This window comes from Eublepharis macularius, chromosome 13 (assembly GCF_028583425.1).
Source record: "Eublepharis macularius isolate TG4126 chromosome 13, MPM_Emac_v1.0, whole genome shotgun sequence".
Classification (NCBI taxonomy): domain Eukaryota; kingdom Metazoa; phylum Chordata; class Lepidosauria; order Squamata; family Eublepharidae; genus Eublepharis; species Eublepharis macularius.
The window spans coordinates 16,913,973-16,940,813 of NC_072802.1; the positions used below are offsets into that span (position 1 = coordinate 16,913,973).

General features: G+C 42.8%; 1 protein-coding gene across 2 annotated transcripts in view; it reads left to right on the top strand.

The window, feature by feature from the left end:
- TENM1 (teneurin transmembrane protein 1) overlaps positions 1-26,841 on the top strand; it is a 468,106-nt gene that overhangs the window by 973 nt on the left and 440,292 nt on the right. The gene's annotated exons all lie outside the window — the stretch shown is intronic.

Sequence of the window (26,841 nt, forward strand, 5' to 3'; positions counted from 1 at the left end):
GGGACCAGATGCCAGATAATGAACAACTTACTCTTATTTTATTTAGGACATACAAATCCCCGGTCTCCAATATAGGAGACCTCTGATATCATGCTCTTACAATCTTGACTGTATGTAGCACAATATTATACAATGATAATCTTATCAATTCTAAGAAAGGATACAAACAAACAAGATAGGTTGACCAGTTATTGTTTGCTTGGAGCAGTCAGGTTGGGAGGGCCTGTAGAAGTGACAGCAGTCCTCTCAGGAGAAAATGGAGGATCACTAGAAAAGAGAAAGAGGTGAAGGAGAGACCATAGAACCCGTACTGGCATAGTTCCCCAGGGGCCAGGGGCTGGAATGCAGAGGCCTGTAATGCCCAGGAAGCAAAGAGTAACAGAGTCCAGTCCAAGGGTCAAAGTTCCAGAGAAGTCAAGAGTCAGGTCCAGTCCAAGGGTCAGAGTTCCAGAGTTCGAGCAACAGCAACGACTTTGAAGCAGCCGTAAAGTGTACTAGTTGCGTCCACAAACTGCTGTTTCTTCCAGCCGTTTTTATGGCCCAGTCCTAATGAGCGGAACTATCAACCACTTACTGGGCAGACATCCCTAAACTGCTCACCCATCTTGGTTGTTTGACAGTTGCCGTTGGCTCATGAGTCGTGCACACACCTCCTACTTTCTTGAAGCTCTACCCGTCTCTGACAGCATCGGCAGCGCTGCAAGGATGTTGGTGAAGAGGGTGGGGAGGAACAAGGTTCTGCAGCCTTGTTGATTGAGTCAGAGTTCCCTGGTGCTGGGTCTGTTACAGCTGAAGGCTGTGCTCTTTGATTAGCCAGCAATTGGATCTGTTGTTGCTCTTCCTCTGACTCGAGGTCAGCTGCAGCTGGGTCAGTTTGAGGGCAAACTGCAGGCAGTTCTTCGTCTGATGAATCTTCACTGAGCACAGGACAAGGCTGACTTACGACAGAACCATCTCCTGGTACTGCTTCTTTTTTTATAATTTGTTCAGAATCCCCTTCCTGTCACCCAATGGCTCACTGACAAAGAAATATCGGGCACGATCAAAACTGATCATCTGGCCAATTTATTTAACAGCTAATCTTGGACCTGCAACTAGAAATTTTTGGTAGGACATTCAAGGTATTCAGGGTCCCCCAACTGATAACTGGCCATAGGAAACCACGAGATGATCAGACTGATAGCACTGAAGCATTATGGGTGTCTTTATGTCAGATGATCTTAAAAATAAGAGACAAACTACGTGTATCAAAAAGTTGTCCAAATCAACCTGAAACTTATCCAACCCCCCTTTTAAGACAAGAAAATGCCTGTAGCACAGAGCACTATATTATCTCCCCATAGGTCCCAAAGGCTGTTCCTAAAGGTTCCCAACCACATTACCCCAGCACTCCTTTATCTTGCATTACATCTTTTAAAAAAACATGAATTGCATCTGTCTGCATTGATTACATTGTCTCGGAATAACTACTTTGTTTGTTAATTTGTTTTTATTTATAGCCTGCCTTCCCCACTGAGATCCAAGGTGTATTACACAGTGCGAGTGAAAATACAGTATCATGGACAGCTCGGATATTCTCTGAGTAAAGTACAATAATGAACAATGGTTAGGACATTCAGGGAAACATACAATAGGGAATAGTAGCAGACAAAAAATTTAAACAAGCATAAAGCTGAGCACAGAGGTGAAATGCCTCTGAAACAAAGTATAACTAATTTCCATGGCATGTTCAGCAGTGTGGAAATTTCCAAGTAGGAGCATATCTACATCAGCAGACAGTACCCAATAGCCTAATCTATAGTCCCTGTCCCTTACCAAGGTAGCTCTTTGAGCTGTTTCTTACGACACAACCCTATAATCTGAGAAAAAAGCTCTCCTGAATAATTCAGTTTTGCGCAGTTCGTGGAAAGCCAGAAGAGTGGGAGCTTTTCTGACCTCCTCAGACTGGCCATTCCATACGGTGGGGCTGCCACAGAGAAAGCTTGTGTGCAGGCAGCTGTTGATTAGAACATCGAGTTTATCTCATCTTTCCTGTTGACCTTCGTTTCCTGTAAAGTTATACAGTTACCCAGGTACAGACCGGTGAAAAGCTTTCCCATCCATGCCTTCAGTCTGTCGAGACCTGATTGTCTCTGTATGAATAGACACTATTAATTATTGATTAATTAAGGTAACCCCATCAACTCAAGCATGCTTTTATAGCGGCATCTCTCTGTCTCTCCCCCTTCCATCCTAATTTGGCAACCTCTTTGCTTGTAAGTTGGCTTTCTTTCAGGCCATTGCCCGGGACTTGTTTGCATTCAGACTTCTTGGAAATGCCCGACTTGTCCGGCTTCTGGCCCTGCTCACTGTACATTTGGGAATTTCCATCTACCGGCTTATTGTCTTTCATAGAACGAATTTTTTCTGGGCTTCTTGCCCGAGCAAATACTTGATAGTCAAAAAGGAGCACAGACAATCAAGGGACAGTCCTGCAGCACGCCGCTTCAGGCATTCTTATGAATCACAGAGAAGTATGGATGTTAAAGTCCATAGGCTGAGCAAACCCTATACTATGGAATCAGATTCATGGAATGGAATTTTCCTACCTTCCCTTTCCCAGTCTTGTCTACTGACTTCCCAAAATGCTGCTCTTGGTGAACAAGGGACCCCAGGGAGCAGCATAGGGTCTGCCGTGGGAGGGGCAATGAGCCAAAAATGCCCCCTTTCTACTGACACGTGTCATCTTTTAGTGGAATATGTATCCCTAAGCAAATGAAAAGCAGAGCTTTACCTGTTTTTGGCATTGAGTGATTTGACGGGGAGGGGGACCTGCAGGGAAAGCCCGTACGAAAGGAAATGAAGCAGTGCCCTGTAGCCATCTCAGTCCAACTTAACAGTGCACATATGAAAACCAGGCAGAATGAAGATGGATGATTATGGGTTGGATCCAGCTTGAATTTTCCGGTGGTGGTGGAGAGTGCTGTCAAGTCATAGCTGACTTAGGGCGACCCCTGGTGGGGTTTTCATGGCTAGAGACTAACAGAGGTGGTTTGCCATTGCCTGTCTCTCAACCCTGGTCTTCGTTGGAGGTCTCCCATCCACTTCCTAACCAAGGCAGCCCCTCCTTAGCTTCTGAGTTCTGATGAGATCAGGCTCACCTGGGGGATCCTGGTCGGGGCAGATTTTCCAGTGGCAGAAATTTATTTATTTATATTCGATTTCTATTCTGCCCTCCCTGCATCAGCGGGCTCAGAGCGGATTACATCATGTACATTATAAAAACTTTAACGTTTCAGCTTTAAAACCAATAATAATACGTAATTTAAAAGCTGAAAATACAGAGTACAAAATGGGATTTTCCTGCCTTCCCCCTCCCACTGCAGCCTACTGATGTCCACAAAATGCTGCTCCTGGAGGATAGGGGACCCTGAGGAAAGACTTGGGAGGGGTCTGCATCAGGGGGATTGGTAGAAATTGCCAATTTAGTCTGGATCCAACCCTCTGATAGCTGTCTGGCACTACCAGCTATGGTGACTCCTCTGCCTTGATTTCTTAAAGGTTCTGGGAGGGATCCTGCCCTTATCCAACCACTCAACAGAACGAAGTCAATTTAATTATTAATGTGTTTATACCCCAGCTTTCCTTTTGGCTCAAGTTGGAAGCCTTCCATTGGAGGAAAAGCCACTTAAGCTGGAGGAAGACCCCATTAGGCTATGGAGGAAGGCTAGCAGGAGGAAGGCTGGATCCACTCTTCTCTCTTAAGCACTCAGCTGCATTGCAGCTGTGAGCCTCAGGGCTAGGTAACCCTGAGAAATCGAAAGCCGGGTACATCCAAAGCACCTTTCCTCTTTTCCTATCTGTTTATTTTTCTGCAGTATTCTGGGAAGTAGAAGTTGCTCAGGGTATATCAAGACTCAAGGCCTGATTACTAACTGAGCCCTTAGTTGGTTAGCGAGGGCTAACCACTTGTGAGCAATTACTTGAACTTAGCAGGGCTTACTTCAGAGTAACTTTGTAAATAATGCGGGCTGTCCTTAATTATATCTCTTTTGCATGAAACAAGAAGCGTCTCTTTTAAATGAGACATTCTGTCTTAACAGTTTGGGACCATTCCAGACAGTGTGAGCAAGCTAAGCTGAAGCAAGGAGTCATAGCGAGAAAAGGGTTGTCTAGACCAATAATTTTGCATAACTTTGCTGCTTGAAATTGTTAGCAGCCAAAGTTGTCTCTTAAAAAAAACAAAACTATCAATGTCACAAAAGGGGTTAGGTGATATATAAATTACATCCAAGCAACGTGTGAGACTGAGAATACAACTGGGTCAGAACAAGAAGTGATAACAACATACTTACCCTGAAGTCTTTAATGAGGCAATATGAGAAAAAGCAGCATCTTTGCTGAATAGTTATCAAAGAGCTGGAAGCTTTGATGATGATGTTTAATATTGTTATGTGCCAGTGATGTATCACCAAACGTGGAAACGTAACTGCTGTTTTACCTGGGTTTGGACAATCTATTTGGATCATGTCTAGTGTAGCCTGACTTGTTTCTGGGCTTAATGGAACTTCCCTGCCTCCCCCTTTTGCTTCAGCCCACAGCCCACTGAAAATGCTGCTGGTGGAGGGATAGGGAACCCTAAAGACCAGGGAGTCTCTTCCCCTTTCTTTGGCCATTTCCACACAGCCGGTCGTTCCCACCCTTTGCCTGCTTTTTCGGTGTGTTTTGCTGAGTCGCTCAGAAAATGCAGAGTCCGACTTCCGGTTTGGGATTCATGGAGGTCTAACGCAGCTCCATTTGTGGAGCTGACCGGATTGCCGTTTTAACCGGCCGGAGGGGTGAAAATAACCCGCGGCCGACTGCTCTCAGGCGGGGAGCAGGCAAAGAACGCTCAAGACCCTAGGGTGAGTTAGATCTCGGACGAGGGGGGGCTCTACACAAGGAGTCTCCCCCCCGATCCTTGAGGTCCCACCTTGCGACGGGTCGGCTATAATCTCTGCGGCAATTTTGGGGCCAATTCGGCTGGCATAAGACCTACATACCCAAGCTTCGATCGGGGAGGGAAGTCGAGAGGAGAATTTAAGATCGAAACAGCGATTACAACCCGAGAAAGCTGGAGAGAAGGTAAAGATCGCTATCTCTTGAAACGGGACAGATTGACAAAAACAGAGAGGAAAGAAAGTAGACTTTTAAACTGCAACAGACTAGCGAAAAGGAGGTGAAGACTCGGCAGGAGTTGTATTTTAAAAGAGACTAAGTTTAAAGAAGTTATTACAAAAATCGGACTATTGTTTTGAATACCTGTGGTTTTGGAGCTGTGGGAAAAAGACACCATCGCGAGACCTGCTGTGGGAAGACGGGAGACAGGAAGTGCGTAACAACAATAGAGTGGCTGGAGGGAAGCGGCCCTTGCCAAAGGACAGGAAGTGGGGAATTGCCATCTTTGAAAGTGGAAGGGTCGTGGCTTCAGCGGAAGAGGAAGTAGGCCATCTTGGATTATAATAACATAGAGAAACCATAGAGAAAAGACGCCCGACATTTTGGATATAAAAAATTAATTTTGGCAAAGATTGGGACATTTAAAAAAAAGGAAAACGTTTAATTATACGCCACGGAGCTGAGGAAGAGAGCAGATTCGTGGGAGCGAGCTAAAGCAAGCCCCACGATGTCGAAAAAAGAGTGGCAATCGGCAATAGAAAACTTGGACAAAAAACTTATAGACATGATGAAAGAACTTAAGGACACGAAATTGGAGCTTATTAAAGAGGTCAAGGAAGTTACACAGACAGTAAAGTCGGAGCTGTCAGAAGTGAAAAAAGGTGTGGAAACGATTAGCAGTGAATTACAAGGAACGCAGCAGAGAGTTAAAACAGTAGAAGACGCGATGGAGAATTTAATAGACACGCAACAAACAGAGATGAGGCTGGTGAAGGGGAGGATGTCAGTTGCAGAAACTAAACACATGGAGAAGCAGCTTCGTTTTCGTGGTCTGCCAGAAGTGGAAGGGAAGTCAGCGCAAGAACAGATGACTGAGGTGTTGGCTGATTACCTGGGGAAGGAGGAGGAGGAAATTGTGGCTATCCTAGATGTGGCGTATCGTGTGAACTCGAGAATTGCAACCCAGAGGAAACTACCAAGGGATGTGATTGTGCAGTTTACAACTAGAAATATGAAAGAGAGGATTGTGACCAAACAATTTCAAGATCCATTGGAGATTGATGGCAAGACGATTATTATAATGAAGGAACTGCCCAGATCAGTGTTATTGGACAGGAAAAAATATAGAGTGCTAATTCAGACTTTGAAGGACATGAATATCAGATACAGATGGGAGTTACCGGAAGGAGTGTCCTTTGAGTTTGGAGGGGCAAAAAAACGTATCAGATCTGAGCGGGAGATGGAGAGATTTATCAAGGACAATGAAAAAGACTTACCAACAAAACCATGAATATGGAGTGTAAAGTATTATCTTGGAATATAAATGGACTAAACTCACCGAATAAGAGAAAAAATATTTTTCATTGGCTACTAAAACAAAAATGTGATATTGTTTGTTTGCAGGAGACCCACATTAGAAAACAGGATGTAAAATATTTAAAATCTGGAAAATTGGGCAAAGAATTTGTAGCGGCTTCCAACAAGAAAAAAAGAGGAGTGGTGTTGTATATAAAAGAGGAGCTGCAGCCAAAATTTGTTATGAGAGATGTGGAAGCTAGATTTGTAGCAGTGGAATGTAATTGGAACTTAAAGAGAGTGTTGGTAGTCGGACTTTATGCACCTAACGGTGCAAAGGAAAGCTTCTTTGAGGACTTAAGGAAGCACCTAGACGATCTTGTATATGACCAGATAATTCTTGCTGGAGATTTCAATGGAGTGACAGATTTGGAATTAGACAAAAAGACTACAAAAGCACAAAAGAAAAGAGGACTATTGCCAAAGCTTTTTTTTGAGTTGATTCAACAAGAGACTCTCGAAGACGTATGGAGGAGAGAATATCCTAAAACCAAACAGTTTACTTTTTATTCTGCAAGGCATCTTACATTATCAAGAATTGATATGATCTGGGCCTCAAAGGACTTAGCGCTATGGACTAAGGAGGTAGAAATAATGCCGATGGTAGGCTCAGATCACAACCCAATTATGTGGAAATTTGGAAAAAGGAGAAAAAGGAAAGCCTGGAGAATAAATGAGGACCTGTTACAGGAAAGTGAGAATATGGAAACACTGAGAAGAGAGACTAAGTTTTTTATACAATACAACGTGAATAAAGAAGTACCAACCAGTAAAGTTTGGGACGCGTACAAGGCGGTTGTAAGGGGCATACTAATGGACTTAAATGGTAGAGCAAGGAAAAAGAAAGAGGAGAAAAGACAAGAGATTGAGGAGAAAATAAAGGCCAAAGAAGTACAGTTAAAAAAGAGACCAGGGAAAAAGAAAGTACATCAGGAAATCAAAATTCTTCAAGAACAGTTAACAGCAATGAGTAACAAAGAATTGGAGTGGAACCTTAAAAGACTGAATCAAAAAGCTTTTGAGGGTGCTAATAAACCTGGGAAATATTTGGCATGGCAATTAAAGAAGAAAAGGGAAAAGAAAATAATAAATAAAATTTGTGAAGAAAACAAAACGTATTTGGAGCAGACTACCATTAGCAGAGCCTTTTATAAATTTTACGCTAAGCTGTATAATAAAAAAGAAGTAAACAAAGAATCAATAGCATCATATTTGGAGAAAACCAAACTTCCAGAGATCTCGGAAGCTTGGAGAAATAAGTTGAACAGTGAAGTAACTGATGAGGAAATAAATATGGCAATACAATCCGCAAATCTAGGAAAGGCGCCAGGGCCAGATGGACTTACGGCTAAATTTTATAAGACAATGGCCAATGAACTGGCACCATTCCTAAAAGAGGTGATGAACGGAGTTTTTAGGGATCAAAGAATTCCAGACACTTGGAGCGAAGCGAATATATCATTGATCCCAAAAGAGGGCCAAGATCTGACTAGCGTGAAAAATTATAGGCCTATATCACTACTCAATAATGACTATAAAATTTTTGCGAAGATATTGGCGGAGAGATTGAAGGGGTGGCTCTCGGAAGTCATAGAGGAGGAACAAGCAGGCTTTTTGCCAGACAGACAAATAAGAGACAACTTAAGGACAGTGATCAATGCTATTGAATACTACGACAAGCGTTGTGACAAAGAGGTTGGTTTCTTCTTTGTAGACGCTGAAAAAGCGTTTGACAATTTAAACTGGGATTTTATGTTTGCCACTATGGAAAAGCTACAACTGGGAGAAAGATTCGTCAGAGCAATCAAGGAAATCTATAGAGACCAGACTGCAGCAATTGTAGTGAATGATGAATTGACCAAAAAATTGACGATTAGTAAAGGAACAAGACAAGGTTGCCCGTTATCTCCATTGTTGTTCATTTTAGTATTGGAGATTCTGATGATACAAATTCGACAAGATGAGGAAATACGAGGAATAAAAATAAAGGACTACTCATATAAGGTCAGAGCATTTGCAGACGACATAATGTTAATTGTAGAAGACCCACTGGAGAACATGCCAAAAGTGATAGGCAAGATCAAGGAGTTTGGAGATTTGGCAGGTTTCTTCATTAACAAAAAGAAGTCAAAGATATTATGCAAAAACATGACTAAGCAGAAACAACAATTGTTAATGGAAACAACGGATTGTGAAGTAACTAGTAAGGTGAAATACTTGGGAGTTGAGCTGACTGCAAAAAATATAGATTTGTTCAAGAATAATTATGAAAAATTATGGACTCAGATAGAGAGAGACTTGATCAAATGGAATAGATTGAACCTGTCATGGTTGGGCAGGATTGCAGCAGTTAAGATGAATGTGTTACCAAGAGTAATGTTTTTGTTACAGACAATACCAATCATCAGAGACTCTAAACAATTTGAAAAATGGCAGAGGAAAATATCAGATTTTGTTTGGGCAGGCAAGAAGCCTCGAGTGAAAGTAAAAGTTTTACAAGATGTAAAGGAGAGAGGCGGAATGCAACTGCCCAATCTGAGACTTTACCATGATGCAATCTGCCTAGTTTGGCTAAAAGAGTGGATGACACTAAAGAATAAGAAACTATTAGCCCTAGAGGGATATAAAAAAATTTTTGGATGGCACGCATACCTATGGCATGACAAAGTAAAGGTCAACTCGATGTTCCTGCATCATTTTGTAAGGAGAAGTCTATTTACAATCTGGAAGAAGTATAGAACTTACTTACAAGAAGGAACCCCCTTGTGGGTGGTTCCATATGAGGTGATAGATCCGAGAGCTGTGGATAATGAACAACAATGTTTAACGTATAAAGAAATAACTAAGATTGAAGTATCTAAACTTAGAATAAAGACGCAAGAGGAACTATCACCTAACTATGATTGGTTTCAGTATAGACAGATTAGAGACTTATACAACTCAGACTTTGCAAAAGGGGGCATACGAACAGAGAACTCGGAACTAGAGCAGACCCTTCTTAAAGAAGACAAGAAAAGAATATCCAAGGTATACCAAGTATTGCTGAAATGGTATACTGAGGATGAGATAGTTAAAACACAGATGGTGAAATGGGCTATAAATTTCAATAAAGAAATAACAATGGAGGCATGGGAATACTTGTGGAAAACTACAATGAAGACAACGACATGTATTAATATTAAAGAGAACATTTTCAAAATGATCTATCGTTGGTACATGACACCAAAGAAGATTGCGCTAGGGAATTTGAATACTTCTAATAAATGCTGGAAATGTAAGAAACATGAGGGCTCCCTCTATCATATGTGGTGGTCGTGTGAGGTAGCTAGGCAGTTCTGGGGGGAAATAATAAGAGAAATGAGTGAAATTTTACAGTTTCAAATAAATAAGAACCCAGAACTCCTGCTGCTAAACTTGGGAATGGAGGGAATTCCAGCCCATCATAGGACGTTGATTTTTTATATGACTGCAGCAGCTAGACTTTTGTATGCGCAGAAATGGAAAGTACAAGAAGTACCAACTATTGAAGATTGGATCTACAAATTGCTGTATATGGCTGAAATGGACAAGATGACAAGAAAACTGAGAGATCTGGACTCAGGGCAGTTCAACACAGACTGGGAGAAGCTGAAACAATACCTGGAGAAGAAATGGGAGGTGGGAGGAAAACTGTGGCAGTTTGAGAACTACTGAAATATAATAAAAGTATAAAAGAGAGGGGTGACTTTACCGGGGGAGGAAGAGAAATGTGAATTTATAAGCAGTTAGATTAATTGATTGAGATATATATAGATATGTATAGGTCAACTGATAGAGAATAATTAATGATAAGGTTTAAACATGAGGATTGACTAACTAACAATATTTTCTTTCTTTGACAAGATTTATATGCACCAAACTGAATGTATAGAAGAGTTAAATTGATTGAGTATCTGAGGAGTTATATAGAATTACCATAAAAAGTTGAAATGAGTAATATATAGAGAACAAATCAAATTGTTTGATTTAAATGTGGGAAATTTTTATGGTTTATGATATATAGGTTTATATAGAATTATTCAAAACTGGAAAATGGGATAAATTGTTTATCTAAAGACGTATAGTTTGGGTGTATAATAATTAAAGGAGTTAATGATGCACTGCTTAATATAATGGAGAATGTATATCTGTTTTAGACAGAGGAATTTAATAGAAGTAAGGGAAAAGGGACAGAGGGTGGGAAAGCTGTTGGAAGTCAACAAAAGGGGGGGAAAGGGAGGGGGTTAGAAACGAAAAATTAGGGGAAAATTGATTGTAATGTAAAAATAAAAATGTTCTAACCCAATAAAAAATTTTTCAAAAAAAAAAAAAAGAAAATGCAGAGTCCACACGCACTCCTCAAAAGTGCTTACCTTGCAGTTTGGGAGGGGAGGTCAGGCACTTTCATCATTGTCGCCCCCCCCCCCTTTTCTTTCTTGTGCGATTGCATGTTGAGAGTTTCGGGGCAGAGACTAGGCTGTGATGGGGCGATTCTTTAGAGCGCTTTAACCATTCACATGCCCAAGAATGCAGAAGCACTCTGTCAGCCCATGGCAAAAGAAAAGACCAGAGCACATACGGTCCCAGAAAAGGCACTGAAAAAACCAAAACCATGCAGGCTGCAAGCCTTTTGCAAATGGAGATGTCTGGAATCGTGGGGGAAATCTGCCAGCATTCTGTGAGTGGGCCACCCCTGTAAGGACGTGTGGAAACAGCCTTCCTCTCCCTTGCAGCTGTGCACAAAAGGAAGGGAATACTTATACATAGCAATATGCCAGATGGGTGCCTATTGCCAGCAAACTAAGGTTTGTTGTGACATTTGAGTATAACCTATGTTAGATGTAAAACACAAAAGAACAGCTATGTTTCTTGGATACCAGTAAATGTGTTCAAGCTCCTATATGATCAGGTACAAAGTGCTGAAAGTCCTTTTATCACTTGTTTGGAATGTGTTTTCACTGTGGCTTTAATAAATGGTGTGTGTGTGTGTGTGTGTGAGCACGTGTGCACGTGGGTAGACAGATTTTCCTCATGTTCTTGCCACAGTCTAAGTCAGGGGAAGGTGAAGTGGAAAGTTTGGTATGAAGCTTCAGAGAGGAACAGATTTCTGTATTTCTCTCTCCTTTCAAATCTTAAGGAGCTCTCTGTGTAGATATCTCCCCAACGTCTCTTGTTTGGAAGCAGGAACCATCAAAAGAGATTCGTTTTCCTTTTGCAGTTCAATAAACCATCTGTTATCTCCCACTGCTGAATCAAAGAATATGTTTGTCAACACAGAATATTTTTTAAATATACTTTTTAAAAAATAGCCTGCAATACTCCAAGTGTTTAATATTGGCATCCCTATAGTATGCTACTATTCGCGAAAACAATCTTAGAAAACAAATTGCATACATTTATTTAAATGTCTTTTCCCTGTGCCTGGAACAGATTTCTTTGTTTCCCTCCAAAAACTTTTTTTTGAAATGTTCTGCAACATTTTTTTTTTCCTGGCTGCTTTCTACCATGCTTGCTGGTCAGAATTAAAAAAGAATCAACATTGAAAACAGAATTGGTCCACTGGGAGAGCATTATTTAAGTTAACAGTTCCACAAGAGAGTTATCAAGGATCAAATGCTGTGCTGCTTCTCGAGTGCCCAACTCACAATAGACGAAAGCTTTGAAGGAGATTTCATTGGAGACTCAGCACGGTTGGACAAGCCAAGACTGAGCAAATAAGGAAATGACATGAAAGGACTGTAAATATTCCAGTAGGAATGTACAAGAGCCGAAGGCAGAAAGCACCGTGAGGCAATTGAACCTTGTAACACAAATTAAGAGCTGGCAGACCATTTTGTTTTATTTTCCTTGAGAATTTCAAAACCTGACTAAATACAAGCAGAGATTCAATAGTGAACATCTCCAGAGTCATCCTGAGCCATTGTCCGCTTGACCACAGTAAAGAACTCAGCTGATTGATTGCCGTTATAAGCAAACCCAAGCAAAAGCGCTTTGGTTGCCTGGTACAAGGGATGTAAATTATGCCAAGAACAGGGAATTAAGATAAGGAAGGGCTCAGCATGCACTCCTGCACACCAAGAACATCCCAAGATGGCAATGAAACTTGGAGTTGGCTTATGCTGTTTTGCTGGGGAGGGTGAACAAGTAGCATAAATATTAGAAGTCCTGTGAAGAAAGGTTGAAGGAGCTCAGTATGTTTAGCCAAGAGAGGAGACAACTGAGAGGTGATATGATAACCATCTTCAAGTACTTGAAGGGCTGTCCTATAGAGGATGGTGTGGATCAGAACCAATAGGTTGAAATTAAGAGTTTTCAGCTAAACATTAGGAAGAACTTCTGACAGTTAGTGCAGCCTCTGGGTGGAACAGGCTTCCTCGGGAGGTGGTGGGCTCTCCTACTTTGGAGGTTTTTAAGTTGCCATCTGACAGCAATGCTGATTCTGTGAACCTCAGCAGATCGTGAGAGAGAGGGCAGGAAGGGTTCTCATGGCCCCTTCTTACATGCCCAGGATAATGCCAATCACCATCTTGGGGTCAGGTAGCAATTTTCCCTAGGCCAGTTCAGCTAGGGATCCTGATGGCGTTTTGCCATGTTCTGGGCATGGAGCAAGGGTCGCTGGGTGTGTGTATGGGTGGGGAGGTAGTTGTGAATTTCCTGCATTGTGCAGGGGGTTGGACTAGATGACCCTGGAGGTCCCTTCCAGCCCTATGGTTCTGTGATGCTTGTATGTACTTATAACTATGCAGATGAAGAATACCACCTGGTAGGATCCCTATGTCTATCCAGCCAGGTAGACTTCTGGATGACTCCCCTCCCCGCCATAATTGATTGTTTATTGGTTCAATGAACAAATGCCGGCATTCACCAGGGCAAATGGTTTTGGTGTGCTTTTTTGGTGAGCTTCAAGTAGGGTTGCCAGGCCCCTCCTGGCAACTGGCGGTAGGGAAGGAGGTGGGGGGAAGTACCTCTTGTGTTTTTCTTATTAGAAGAGCAGTGTATAAGTGCTATTATTATTAATTAATAATTAAAACATCTGTATACCACCTTTCCACCCAAAATAGAGTTCCCAAGGTATCAAACAATAAAACACTAAAAATCACTTTTTTCCTTTGTGTGCCAATGACATCACTTCCAGTACAACCAGGAGCAACATCACTGAGTCCCAATCAGTCCAAAACATAGTGTCGGCATGATGATGTCACTTTCAATCACGTTGGAAGTGACATCATCAGTGGGAGCACACGTGCAGCCATTTTCCCAGCTTGTTTGCCGATGCTAGGCAGTCTCTGGGTGGCAAGCCCCCTCCCATTGATTGTCAGCGATTGGTGGGCAGAGGCGGGGATCCACAGGAGATTGCATATCACCAGTGGGCACCTGGGAACTCTAGCTTCAACTGAGATAATACCTAGTCTCTTAATCAGAAAAATCATTGCATTGAAGTCCTGGGATGGTCAAAGTTTTATTATAAGCAATTGTATTCTGAAAATATAGGGCATTTGTCAAAGCAAATCTTACCAGAAGGCTTGCCAGTTTTCAAAGAAAGCTATCGTGTTCTTAGGTGTATATACTGATCTGCTCCACAGGCTGGATTTTCATGTTCATTTTGGGCACGGTATGCCTGACCATTCGGCTTGCCAGGTGCCTACTAGAGGTGGGCAAACTCCTGGTGGCTTTCCCCTCTGCCTGCCAGTTGCTGGTGATCAGCGAGAGGTGGCAAGCCACCTGGTAGTTGCCTGCCACCAGGGCAGATGGGCGACGTGCCCTCCCAGCTGTCATGTGATGATACCACTTCAGGAAATGATGTCATTCCACTGTAGGGCTGAAATTGTTTGGGGCCAAAATTGGCCCTGTGCGAAGTGGGAGCACTCCCATGGCCAGCTGATGGTGTCTCTTTTGGAAGTGACATCATTGTGCACCAGCCAGGAGTGCACGTGCACAAAGATTGAAGCCCAGTAAGTACCAGTGCTCCTCCCACTGGTGGCCAAGTAGACCTGGCAACTCTGCTTACCATGGTTTGCCCATTATTGCCCCATTGCTTCTGAATACACCCCAAATGAAATCAGAAGTTATATTACATGGAGGCATCATCTTTAGAAGGAACATTAATACCAGGAAAATGACCAGTTATTCTCACAGTCATTTAAAATGGCAAAGCCGTCATAGGAGAAGATGGTCTTAAACGGTCATTGATCATCTCAGTTCTGATTGCTTAGGCCCTTGGCCTGTTGTGATATTATTACCCCACCCTCATTTATTACATGATCACAGGATCTCCCATCTTTCCCCCAGCCTTCCTAATAGAACGTTGACCAGAATTAGGACAGCAGACTTCTGTGTGAAAGCTTCACATTAAATCTGGAAGAAAAGCACCAAGGAAGAGAGAAAAAGACCAAAAAAAAAAAAAACAGAGAGAGGTTCCAATTTAAACAAACGACTGCTTGTAAATCAACTAGCTACTAAAAACAAATATGTAGTGTTCTCTCAGTGCAATGAAGAATGGGGACATGCAGAACAAATATTATGGATTTTCATTGAAGGGTATGTGAAGCCTAAAATACTAACATAAATTAGTTTCACAATTTTTGGCTAAAATGAACTGGGTAGGATAAGAATGAACCGAATGCCCCAGTACAGCATCAGAAAATACTGGATCGGATTAAATGAATTAAATGGGAAAGAAGGTCCTGGTCCAGATGGTATAGCGAATTATAAGAAATTCATTTGAATTTTAGATTCACAGTTAACAGAACTTTGGCTTGGAATACCACCTAAATCCTAGATAAAAGCAAAAATAGTTTTAATCTGCGAAGAGATTCAACAAAAACTGATTCCTTTAGACCCATACTCCTGTTAAGTACTTATTTTATAAAATATTAACAGAATTTTTTAACTAGGAAATTAAATGAGATGGGAAAGAAATATATCCATGGAGACCAAGCATGATTCATTCATAAGGGAAATGCTTTGATAATATACCAAGAGCAATTAACGGGGATTAAGGGTAAGTAATGAATTATGGGTACCCCTACATGTTTCTTCGTAAATGCTAATAAGCATTTTATTAGGTAGAATGACCACATTTTGCTTGAAGTGGTAGAGACCATTGAAATTATACATAGAAACCCGATCTAAGTGATACATTCCATTTAGTGGTAAATGAGACACAGACAGAGATATCGGCATTCCTTATCAATTGCTTTCACCATTGTACTATCTAGGGTTGCCAGCCTCCAGGTGAGGCCTGGAGTTCTCCTTGGTTTACATCTGATCTCTAAGACTACAGCTGATCTCTAGACTACAGAGATTAGTTCTCCTAAAGAAAATGGAAACTTTGGAGGTGAACCCTGTGGCGTCATACCTTTCTGAATCCCTTTCCTAGGCTCCACCCCCCAAATCTCCAGGAATTTCCCAGTCCAGAGCTGGCAACCCTATCCCCTGTTTTCATTTGTTTTCTGAATAAAAGCAAGCAGCAAGGGAACGAAAGCAAAAAAACTAGCACATAATGTTAACTGTGGAGCAGGCAGTATTTCATTGCCTCTGCAGGATTTTCTGAATAATTATTGCGTGACACAAGGCAGTGTATGAAGCAGTGTATTCTAGGGTTGCCAACTTCCAGGTAGAGGCTGGAGTTTTGCTGGGATTACAGTGGGTCTCCAGACTAAAGAGATCAGTTCCCCTTGAGTTAATAGTAGCTTTGGAGAACAGACTGTATGTCATCATATCCCTTGAGAGCTCCCTGTTGGCCCTGAACTCCACCCTCCTTAGGCACCAACAGCTGGTCTCCTGGAATCTTCCAAGCCAGAGCTGCCAACTGTAAATGAAGAGTTTCAAATAAAATTAAACCACTAGACTCCTTATAGATTAGTCTAATATCCCCCCTCCCCCTTAGATACACACCTTAATATGGTGATGGGATTTGAGTGTGCCGGTGAAACTGGGAGCAATACCATCAGGAATACTCAGTCAGGAGTTTAGCTGCTAGCAGGAAGAATGGTCAAAGAGGTGACACCGAACGGAGAGCTAACCCATACGAGACAAATTACCCAAGGACACTCAAGTGAAGGGAGACGCAATACTAGCCGGGAAGCGTAGTTTGAATTTCATCTCTTTTTACAGAGCCAGCAAAGATCACTCAAAGGGTTTGTTAATTTCCTCTTTGCCTCCATGAAGGCTTAGTCAATTAATAACAAACCTTCTGAGGAACCATCTTTTCTGGCTCTGTGGAGAGCCAGCAAAAGTGACGCTTGGCGGAAAAATCAGAGCCCTTCTCAGGTTGAGCCTGGGGGCAGATATTCTGTCCAGAACTCCTGTAAACTTCCCTGATGGTTGGGAAATAAGGACTACACTGACTTAAATAAACAAAAAAATAACAGTAACACGGGCACAGGACCCTGCCTTTTTCACCCTTCAGAATTTTAAGTTATTTGCCATACCGGCACTTAAGATTTACTCTAAAGGGTGGGGTAGTGGTGGCCTGGCAATGCTAGTCTCAGTCGACTTGAAGGTAGAAAGTCAAGCTATTGCACATCCTTGCTCAAATTACATACAAATAGTATCAGTCAAGGGCCAACATATGTTTACATACCACCAAGATGTTCTAAGGCACAGGATAAGGGGAAAATGTGGGATCACCTGTTTATCACCCTAGAGGATTTAATGTTCCACTACCCTGGTTATAAAATGTCCTTAGGTGGGGATTTTAATGCCAGGATTAGCTTGGGTACCTTTAAGACCCAAACTGACATCAAAGACCACCACTTTTTCTGGGACTGCCCTCGGCCATGTCCTATGCTCATATGTATGCCTATATACGGTCTCCCGACTGTTTATTTAAGTAACCTGTGGATACGATATCTGGAATATTGTAATGACTGTTTTAAGATGATTACTGATTTTATAGTTTTATGATTAATTTATTGTATTTTATGAACATTGTGAGCTGCCCTTAGCCCATTTGTGCGGAGGACAGGGTATAAATCAAATAAATCAAGCAAACAAGCAAGCCCAGGTTACTGACCAATCTTTGCTATTAGATCATTATGCATTAGAATCTGTAATTAGTAAGGCCAGTTTGAAGTTTCTAGAGCTACTTTCCTCATTTAACTTGTACAGTCTACATGGGACAAATTATGATAAGTCAGGGGGTTCTTATACGTATCTCTCTTCTCACTATGCTTGCAGTAGTATGTGGATAACCAGGGCTCATTTCGAGGGGGAACACGCAGGAACGCAGTTCCGGCAGTTCCCCAAAGAGGTCACATGTCAGGTGGCCCCGCCCACCTGACTCGGCCATTTTGGGCCCGTTTCGACCTGGATTGGGGCCAAAACAGCCTGGATCGGGCCTCTGACGGGTAGTGGATCACTCTCCTGTTCAGCGATGGCCCAATCCTGACGATTTTGGGCCTTTTTTTGGCCATTTTCAGCCCCTTTTTGCCATTTTAGGCCCAATTTTGGCCCTGAATGGCCAGGATTGGGTCCAAAACAGCAAGGATAGGTGATGTCAGGGGGTGTGGCATATGCAAATCAGTTATGCTTAATGACACATTTCCGGTGCTGTCAAGGGGCATGGCATATGCTAATGAGTTATGCTAATGAGTTCCTCCAGCTCTTTTTCTACGAAATGACCCCTGTAGGATAACAGACATGTTTGCCAACTGCGGGGCTTTGTTGCTTGGCTCCAAGTAATTAATGCCGATGAATGCCGCTCATCATTTTTATCAGTAAATGGGCTGGTACCTGTGAGGATGACAAAGCTTCAAAAGTAGATCACTCAAACAAGGCAGGGCCTTCTCTGTACTTCACTCCCTTCTGCCTTCTCAGGCTCGGGCCTTTTATGGTGACCCATGCTCACCCCCCCAAATTTATGCATCTGGGGAAAAAAATTAGCTCCCCGTGTATGGCAATCACTAGGGATGTGTGGGGCAGCTCACACTGGAGAATCCTGGATCAGTTCCAAGAATCTGGACTCTGACGGGCCAGGTGATTCAGCCTCAGAGGCCGAGCAGCATCAGCAAGCAAGAGGGCAGCAGGCAGTGCGAAATGGAGGCAAGCGCCACACAACTGCAGGAGAGCAGTGCGAGGCTGGTGGGCAGGAGAGCGGGAGGAAGGCAGGGGCCAGGAGGCGGCAGGCAGAGTGGATTCCCATCTCGTACTGCTCCCTCCACTCCTACCCAAACTCCAAAAGAGCCCTTCAAGCCACCACCAGACACTTTTTGAACTCTGGTGAGCCTCTCTCCGCTTGCTTCCGTTCGAGAGGATTCTCCGTCTTGTCATTGGGGTTCTCTGGTTTGACATCAGTTCCCGTGCCTCACTTGGGTTCTCTTGGGCTTTGTTGCTTCATTGTATTGTGAAAGGCTTTGAGCCAGGACTTGCTTTGCTTACAATTTCCCTTTGCCTGGAAAGCCTTGGAAATGTTTTCCCCATAGGAAACAACGGAGAGTGGCTTGGGGCAGCTTATTCGGGGGCCCAAAGAATTGGACTCTGGGGACACAAACTTCCTGAAACTTTGGGGGGGTCTTTAATGGACAGGAAGGAGTGGGTTACTTGCAAATTTGGTGGAGATTTTTTTTAAAAAGCTCCCCAATCCCTCCTCCCCGTGAAGTTTTCCTCAGAAGAAAGGATGGCTGAATAAATTTGGGATTCTCTAATTGAATTAGATAATCTGAAACAGATTTCAGGGGTACTGAACTTTTTGGGTATCCCTGAAACTCAGATCTCCTGAATTGTTTTTTGTTTTGCTTTGGAGCACGCCCCTTGCAATCACTCCTTCCAGTAGAGCCTGGCCCCTTTCAAGGTAACGAAAGGAGGCCGCTCACAGGCATATGCAGCAAGATAGGACAGTAAAGAAACCATGCTGGCTCCAGGTTTGGAATTTCATAAATATATTCTCTTAATGGCGTTTTATGCGATGTCTTCATAACTGCAGCTGCAAGAAAGGCCTTCTCCTGACTCAGACTAGCCTGGAGGATGGCCCTCTCCCTTGAGGGTGGCTAATATTCCCACACCATGATTGCATCAAGACTAGTGTATAGTAATGCCCTCTGTGTAGGTCTCCCCTCAAAGTTACCTTGGGGACTCCAGCTGGTGCGGAATGCTGCAGTGCCTTTATTTTCAGAAGCTGGGTGGAACATACATATTACTCGCTCTGCAGTCACTTCACTGTCTTCCCCTTAGTTACCAGGCTCAATTCAGGGTTTTGACTGTCACATGCAAAGCCCTTCATGACCTTGGTCCTTAGTATCTGTGCAACTGCCTCTCTCCCTATGTTCCACCATGGCAGCTTTGCTCATCTGAACAGGGCCTTCTGCAGATATTCCCTGGCAGTTGGGCAAAATCAACATCCATACATACATGCACTTTCTGTGTGGTAGCCCCCACTTTATGGAATGGCCTACCTGAGGAGGTCAGGAAAGCTCCCATGCTCCTGGCTTTCCACAGAGTATGCAAAATTATTCAAGAGGGCTTTTTTTTACTCAGGTAATAGGACTGTGCAATAAGAAACAGCTCGGTGCCTTGCTAAGGGATAGGAACTGTAGACTATTCTACTATGTATTCTCTACTGATGTCTTGAATGAATGAATTTATTTATTTATGGTCAGGGACCATAACAGTGGCAATACTGATGTAGTTATGCTTCTACTGGATAGTTTCGACATGATTAAAGATGTCATGAATAATTACACTTGGTTTCAGAAATGTTCATCTCTGTTGTTCGGATTTATACTTTTTTCAGATTTTTGCAACCTATGCCCTATTGTATTTATTCCCTGGATGTCCTGTTGATCACATTGTATTTTTGTTCATTGAATGTTCCAACTATTGATTATCTTGACTCCCGCTGTGTAACTGGACTCGGGGATGAATAAAATTAAAGAATAAATATTGTGGTACCAGTTGCTAAATAAACCAACAAAAATATTGAAGGTGGTCCATTAATGACAATGTGAAAGGAGAAGAAAAAGAAGCCAGTGTTCGAAGGAGTCAGATGACTGGGGAAAAGTGTTAACTGGTAGGAGACAGTAGATAATGAGTTCATAAAGTGCTAATGAGTCTCCGGTGACCCCTGGAAGCTTGTACAGAAGTGAGTTATAAGATAAAGGGAAATTTTCCTGGATGGATTGAAAAGGGCAGTTATGGATGCCCAGACAGAAATGGTAAGAGAATGAAGTAGAGCAGTGGTAAGCAATCTGTGACCTGCAGAGAGCTGCATTTGCGTTTATCATCAACCCAAAGAGCCACATGACTACTGTGTGCCACCCTACTGAACACTCGCACATACAGTAATATAAGATTTAGGTATGAATATTGAATATATAAGTATAACCTTTTAAATTACCAGAATACTTCTGGGCATATAGGGTTGCCTCTCCCCACCACTGATGAACCTTCCTAGAGTATGGGGCAGGTGCCGCACTGAATGAATGAATGAATGAATTTATTGTATATGGCCATAGGCCTTCACAATCCAAAACCATTAAAAGGAAAAAAATACAAGAATACAGATATAATTACATACATACAAATAAAATTATTATAAAATGCGTTTTACCTAAAATGTAAAAGTTAAAACCAAATAATTTCTAGCAGCTTATAAGACAATCTGTATCAGATGTTTACTCTCCTGGTTGCCTCATTTGCCCTTATTTTCCTAGCAGCCAGGGCATAAAGGGCCATCCTGTTCGAAATAAAAGGGTCTGTATCTGAAAGTATAAAATTTAGTTTATCAAAATCAGACCGAAGATGGAGACCAGGGCCGATTCCAGACGGCCTTCCTCGTCCCGAAATGTCGCGCATCGTTGCGCGGAAAATGCGAAATACCGCGACGTTGTGCAAAACTCGTGCGAGAAAACGCAATATTTCGTGTTTTCCGCGCGACGATGCACGACGTTTCGGGATGGGGTGGGCCGTCTGGAATCAGCCCAGGTAAAATATTCGCGAGAAATTTCCCCCTTGGTTCCTGATATAGGTGCCGCATTGGAGACTGTCCTCAAAAGAGCCACAGCGGGCATGTCAACGAGCCCCATGTGGCCCCTAAGCCGCTGAGTGAGTATCTCAGATACTGAGCCTTGATTCCAAGGCACAGTGACGGTGAAGAGCCCTGAAATGTAAATTCTCGGGGCTTATCGCTGATGTGAAATCCAGCAACTTGGCTTCAGTTGTGAGCCTTGCAGATAAAACAAGATCTACATGACCTCACCGGAGCTTGTATTTCTGTTCCGAAGATTTATGTGTGCAAGTTGAAAATCTGTGGCCCTACCAGAGTTCTTTCTGGATCAATGCATATTGCTGCATCAAAGTAAGCTGAAGGGAATGTTTTCTGGTAGGACGATATTTGCATCTGTGCCGTGACAATCTTTATTGATCTGTAAGAAGATAGACATCTGGTAATATATTCCTTAGAAAAATGTTTCTGATTTCTGCAAAAGCAGTATATTGTCCTGGACTGGAAGCCAACCATATATTTGCTTTTGCCATCTCTCAATCTCTCAAGGATAGGTTTATTAGAAACCTGGAAGATGAAGACCCTTTGAAGAAAGGTCTGACCTCTCCTCCTCCCCAGGGTTTCTTGTTGAAAGACCACCCTGTGTTCTGCATTCTCTATGCCTCTTGCCACTTTTCAGTCATGAGAAGATTATTATTGGATTGTTTCTGGGCAGCAATGGGAGTTTCATGAATTCCCCAGAGGCACATCTGTCACCTGAGCTAAGTTTAAATGTCCATAATGCAGGTAAATGACTTATTTGAACAAACTTTCCTCTGAACTTATTCATTCAAGAGTTTCCATGTACTATGGAAGCCATTTCTATGGACTCACCTTTAGCTGGACGAAACATCCGGCATATAAATAGCTACAGTTTTTGTGTTTTCTCTAACAATTCCTTTTTCATCAAGCTATGCACATTGGTCCCCCTGTCCAGCAATTGGGGCAGCATCCACGCGTAACTCTGTATTGTAACAGAAGCTAAAATCCTGCCATTCAGCTGTGAGTTGACCTTGGAGTGAAGTCAGTTTTGTTCGTTTGTTTTATTAGATTTTTAGTCTGCTCTCCTCACAAAGCAGACTCAGGTCAGAGCACAACATAGTAATGTATAAAGGATAAAAAAACAATGGTAGCAGTTGCATTGTGTTAGAACATCATAATGGAGTGCACATAGCGTGTTGCCGTTCTCCAAACATCAGGGCCCATGGGGCCTGGTGGCCATCTGCCTGATAGCAACTTAAATAGGGAGGGCACATGTTCCTCCCCACACTGGCGCGAAGCCAGTTGGGGAACCCACCCGCCTCAGCCCCCATAAGCCTGGTGGAACATCTCCGTCTTACAAGCCCATCGGAACGATAGTAAGTCCCGCTGGGCTCAGGTCTCCAAAGACGGAGAGTTCCACCGGGTGGGTGCGAGAGCTGATAAAGCCTTGACGCTGGTTGAGGCAAGACGACTCTCCTTGGGGCCAGGAAGCAGCAGCAGCCCATGCCACTGATCGAGTTGGGTGCGCTGGAACTAGGGTTGCAAACTTCCAGGTGGGGCCTGAAGAACTCTTGGAATTACTGGTCTCCAGACTGCAGGGATCAGTGTCCCTGCAGAAAATGGGCCGTTTGGGACGATGGACTTGATGTGTGATACCCTGCTGAGGTCCCTTCCCTCCTCAAACCCAGCATCCCAGGCTCCACCATCACCTCTTCAGGAATTTCCTGACTTGAAGTTGGCAACCATAACTGGAACCCTTTTCATTGACATGCACCAAGTGGTTGCTTGGGTGGCTTTGCTGGAAAACTCTCCGAATCACTCTCAGATTCTATTATCCTAACAGCAGAAAAGTTTTTTTTTTTAAGCTATGACTCTACGTTATCATGTAGAATTCATATTCCAGATTGTAAAATGGAGTAGCCAGACTGGTTTATCCCTGCATATTAGAAGACGAGCTCTGTCTTAGGAAAAACAGAAAGTGGCTTTTCCTCCGTTGGCCAAATTTTTGCATTGAAAGTGACATTGTTGTAACCATGTTAACTATTGGAAAGAATTAGTATTCCTCCAAAATCCCAAGTAAACATAGTTTTTTTTAAAAAAAGAAATATGTTCAGCTAACCCTGGTCGGTTTATTTTCTGGGAACTAGGTGAGGTTATTAGAAAATTATGTTTATTACATCAAAGGCAAGAATGTTGCAAAACTAAATTTAAAGTTGCTGCAATAACTCTGGATTAAGTCAGACTGCTGAGGGGTTGCTGCTTAACAAACATTGAGAGACTCAGAATTGTCAAGAGCCTCTTTGAAGTGCAAAATTTAAAATCAATACAATAATGTAATTTTAATTGAATTTAATTTTGGAGAGTTTTAGAGCTGAAACGGATGATGGAAGCATACCTAAGGCGGGATTACACCTTCCTTCTTTATACTGACCAAGAAGTGTTTTAAAAGGTTGTACTTTAAGATCAAAAAAGGAGTTCAGTGATCAGAAATGGAGGGAAATTACCTAAGTTTCTTGAGGATTTGGTGCTTGGCTGAGTGGGAAGATGGAAACTTAAGAGATTGTTTTTGATCTCTTTGTACCGTGGGTGCTGTTGGCAGCATGGCTGTCTTCCAGAATAGAAGGGTTACAGTAGATCTCTTGGGCTGTGTGTGACAAAGCTATGCTGCAGTTCTTCCTCTCAGCAGTTTCTGGGAGGAGCCACATTCGTGGAAGAAAAAAGCACGGCAAGGGCTCCTTCCATGTAGCCATAGGATTCTGGTGTTACTTCTTGCAATATGTGGGAAGAGTCCATGGCTCAGTGATGGAGCGTCTCTTTTGCATGTGGAAGGTCCAAAGTTCAACCCCCAGCACGATGTATGGGCTGAGTAAGAGAGGATGCACTCAGTACATGCTCAGAAATACTCATCTGTATCGTCACATGTAGTCCAAGTGTTCCAGTTTTTACGGTATTTTTTAAAAAAATTCTCTCACTTTTAATTTTCGAAGAATCCTGATATCCCATTTTTAACCACTGGTGCTCCCCCCCCCCACTGCCAGTACGCTTGCGCAAGAAGCGCAAAAGAGCAAGCGTCCAGTAGCACCTATAAGACTTACAAAATTTTTGGTAGGGTATGAGCTTTCATGAGTCACAGCTCACCGCTGGTATCTGAAGAAGTGAGCTGTGACAGCTCATACCCTACCAAAAAATTTGTTAGTCTTATAGGTGCTGCTGGACTCTTGCTCTTGAGAACTATAAGTTTGTGCTCATGTTTGTCTCCCATTTTGTGCATTCTTGTCTAACAGTAGCAATAATTTCTTACCTTTATTTTCCTCTTTATGTAAAAGTTGACATGTAAAGACAGACTTCTCTGTTTGCCAGAAATCAAGAAAAAGTTAGGCTAAAGCAGGAGAGGCTATATAATAGACTTTCCTGCCAACAGTTTCATAACACTTCTAATCTTTCGTTTCACATCCCCTAAGCAAAATTACTTATTCAAATCCTGGTAGCCTTCTCAAAACACTTGTGATTTAATTGTCAAATGTACTAGGAAAAAGAATAAAGAAAGTCTGAAGACAGGAGGAGTAGGAGAGGGAATTTACTGATGGTTTGTCTGCTTAAACATGGGGCCAAAGTGCATTTCCATTCTGGCTAGCGGAAACAGAAGTCCAGAATGAACAACGGGGCCTTTGTAGTGGTGGCACCTCATCTTTGGAACTTCTTTCCTGCAGTCATTCAACAAGAGGTACATCTTCTGAGCTTTACGTGTCTGGGGAGAAAAAAAAATCCAGCTGTTTGTATTTTGCTTTTTTAATTGGTATCTGCTTTTTTCCCCAGTTTTTCTGATTTCTTTTAAGCTCTTCGTATTGATTGATTTTAGCTTTCACTCTTATTTGCTAATACTTAATGGCTTTCTCTATTAAGTATAGGTTTAATGCTTCAATTGGTAGAATTATATCATTTTATGTTGGCTCTTTAATTTTACGCTGCTAATAATATTTTTGCTCTCATAGTGAGTTTTTGGTTGTTGTTGCTTTGGGGCTTTTCGTTGTAGTATTTTCTTAACTGGGTGTGGAATAACAACATTTTCATTAATGCATTCTATGCCGTTTTCATCTCTAAATAATAAAAGCTTGGGATGCAGGAAAGCTGAAGAAACTATGGTATAAGGATGGCTTTCTCTATAAAGAAGCCAATTGAGATAGTCACTTAAGGAGGCAGCTTTGGAGGGGGGGGGGTTACCACCCTCCCATCCCACCTGCCCATCACCAGCTTCCCCTTGCCAGCTAGCCTCTCTCTTGCCCCCATGTTTGCCTTGCTCTAGTTGCCCCCACATCGCTGCCACCCTTGCCTTGCCTTGCTGTCCCACCTGGGAGCTGCATCTTGTCTCCTCACATCCCCCAGGCTTCTTTGAAACCAGAATGGCAAGTATTACAAGGATATGTGCAGCCAACTGCACTGTAAGGTAAATTAGCATCTTCTGCTCCTGGGCAGGATGAAAGCAGTGAGGCGGGGTAGGCTTGCCAACTCTAGCTTGGGAAATTCCTGGAGATTGGGGGAGGCGATCATGGAGAGGGAGGGCAGCTCAGCGGGGATGTGATGGCATAGAGTCTGGTGGACTGGGGGAGAATGGCCCTGCCTCCCACCCCATCCTTCCTTTCCCGTCCAAAGCAGGGGGGCAGGCCCAGACACAGCCATCCCATTAGCCAGGTGTGGCCTCCCCATGTGAAGCTAGGTTCAGTCTCCCCACTTGCCACCAGCCCAGGCGGTGGGGGGACGTCAGCTCACCAGGAAAAGTCCCATTGGCCATAATGGCCAATCTGTCTGTAGAATCTGTTCTCTGTCTGAAGCTACCATTTCCTGCAAGAGAACTGATCTCTGTTGTCTGGAGAGAAGCTCAGATACCCGAGGACCTCCCATGCACCACCTGGAGGCTAGGAAACATAGGTGGTAGCAGCACCAGTGTGCAAAATGTCTGACTGCCACAAAGGTACATTTCTTTTACAGCTGCTGTTCACGAGTATAATTGGTCAAAACGTATACCACTAACTACCCCAACCACTGCCTAATGTTTTAAAAGCATCTCCAGTACTGTAGACTTAATCGTCTAAGTTGAAGGCCACCCTAACAAGCTTTACAAGCCCATTTTAGTTGAAAATTCTTTCAGCAACCTTCACCCTGTTCCAAATGAGCCTCTCCAATAATCCTAATCTTATGAACTGATGGGCTCCAAGCCAAGCTGTACATCTTGGTTTAGAAAGCTATCTCTGAGTATGTCAATGATCTCAGAAAATCTATAACATGCCATTACTTAACCAAAAAGTGCACTGACATTTTGACACTTCTAAGTGCTTTGGGAAGAGATGTCAGAAATGGAGGTAGAGGTCTGA